The following is a 2,351-nucleotide window of genomic DNA, read 5'->3' as shown; positions in this document are numbered from 1 at the left end:
TAAAAATTAGAGGGAATTTACCTCTTATAAAATTTAAAGATATAGATTATTATCTGGGTAACCTCATATGCTTTTTAGTATATTTTAATTTTAACGCGAGTTATGAGTATTTTAAAATTGTAAATTTTTTTATACATCTTAAGCTACACGTGTTCTGCTGAACGTAAAATTTACTATACGTTACGCACTTGTAAGACGGAGACAACACATGCGGGTATCACGTCCTCTTAAGATTCTTGTGTGCCACTGTAATGAATGTTTTAAATTTATATTCTTTAAAAATTCTTTAAATTTATTGTATATAAAAAACAATTCTGAGCGAAAATAGTCTTTCAACCTATATTACTAAGTGTATTTTATGATATTATTGCTATTAAAGTTTCTATTATTAGTAGGTTGAATTAATATTTTCCGAAAACGTGACATTGGAAAATGTCATTGTATAATAATATACTTAAGTAGAGAAAAGTTTCAATTTTTTGATTAAGCGAAAAATTATTTATTGATTTGAAAATTTGTCATGGTTATAAACAACTCAAAAAGAGACAAAATATTTTCAAAACTACATATCAAAATTTGATGAAAATTTAAGTAACTACTTAAGCTTATTAGTTCTGAGTTAAGCCAAAAAAACTAAATCTTGAAAACTGGTTGTGCGTAAATATCCTTGTGTTATCTTAATATTTTTATTTATTATACTCTGTTCGCCGAGAGAACACGCACCGATTCTGCAGACTACTCGTCGCCGAGGCTCTATTCTATCTTATGATGGGTAAAAATACCTATTATAAAATTGAATAGTGACAATATATCTCTGAGGGAAAGTCTTCGCGTTTTTTCTGTTATACCCAATATTAACGTTCGTTTTATCGTTTGAAAAAAGAGAAAATTTCAACATTTTTTCAAAACACCTTTAACTCATTAGAATTAAAATTTTTTTAAATGAAACGCGACGACTCGCCTTTAGTAATATTGTCACGATTCGATTTTATAATGAGCGTTTTTACGCTAGAACCAAAATCGAGTGAGTCCTGCTCGGACTTAGAAAACGCCGTTTTGTCCTGCATGCGTCGTGCGTAAGACGGAGACGACACATGCGGCGTGACGTCCTCTTAAAGCCGTTCGCTTAGCTCAAGCCGTCCGGTCGTCTCCACTTGCATGCGTCAAAAATAAAACATGTCAAAATATGTCAATATTGTCACAGACCGGTTAGTTACATCGTCACCGAACGCGACCAGGAAGCGAAAGTCGCGTATGATAAAACATAATAATAATAACAGCAACAATGAAAAGCGTTTAAACTGTATAATATTAGCCGAGTGAGAGTATAATATTATTGTGTGAGACTATCCGAAAACCCATCACCGATCGTCGCCGCATGAACATCGCAAGTTTATAAATAGCAGCTGGTATATATATATGTATATTGGTATATTATTATAGGTACCTCGTCGGTGTGATAGTCGGAACGGACTTGTCGGGCGACAGCTGATACCGCGGTATAAGAACGCCGACCGCGGTATTTGCGAGGAACGAGGGCCGCAGCTGCCGTTTCCGTTGACGCCGCGACCGCCACTGTCTCCAATGTTTGTTTTTTTATTTTGCTAATTTTTTTCGCCACCCGGCAAGTGCGCGTTGTTTTTCGTCATGGTCTCGATAACCGACGACACGAAGACAAACACGACGCAACAGGTAACGATGCAGTAATATATGATCGTGATTGGAAGAACGATTCGGCGGCGTCTCGCCGAGAAGCGATCCAAAACACGATATGTGTCTGCCATCGGCGCGCGAGCGTTATGCTATATTATTATACAACCGTCGTACGCGTGTTATGATATCGTTGTTATTGTACTATCGTATTGTCGTACGATATCGCGCGGCCGGTGTACAATAATATTATTTTTCAAAATATATAAAATAAAATAAATATCTCTACGACTGGGAATGAAAAATAACCGTCGACGACGACGACGACGATAATACAATAAATTGTTTTATTATCGAATGAACGGGCGGCGGAGACGGCGGAACGTGAAATGTAATAATGTGATGTTATAATATTATATTATACACCAACGACGCCGGTCCGACGCGATGATAACGCGACCGCCGGGCCCGGCTGGAAATTATTGCAACCGCGGTCGTCGCGTTGCAGCGGTTGCACTGATGCACGCGCCGCGCTCGTTGGGCGGCGCGCCGGTCGGCCATCCGCGCGCGCCAGAGTCCTGCAGCAGGTTATTGCACCGCGCGCGGTGCCACGTGCGGTCCTCGGTGAACGATCTCGCCGCCGCGCACTGGGCCCGAGCGCACTGGGCCTCATCGCTATGCCGGGCACTAACGATTTCGCC

At 39.9% G+C, this 2,351-nt stretch overlaps 1 long non-coding RNA gene across 1 annotated transcript in view; it reads right to left on the bottom strand.

The window, feature by feature from the left end:
- Positions 1-2,218, bottom strand: part of LOC103308354 — a 140,591-nt gene extending 138,373 nt beyond the window's left edge. The window contains exon 1 of the long non-coding RNA XR_003840256.1: positions 1,448-2,218. This is a non-coding gene — a long non-coding RNA (uncharacterized LOC103308354). The remainder of the gene's footprint in view (positions 1-1,447) is intronic.
- Positions 2,219-2,351: the final 133 nt, after the last annotated feature.

Source organism: Acyrthosiphon pisum, chromosome X, assembly GCF_005508785.2.
Source record: "Acyrthosiphon pisum isolate AL4f chromosome X, pea_aphid_22Mar2018_4r6ur, whole genome shotgun sequence".
Classification (NCBI taxonomy): Eukaryota; Metazoa; Arthropoda; class Insecta; order Hemiptera; family Aphididae; genus Acyrthosiphon; species Acyrthosiphon pisum.
This window is presented reverse-complemented; position numbering and strand designations above follow the sequence as displayed.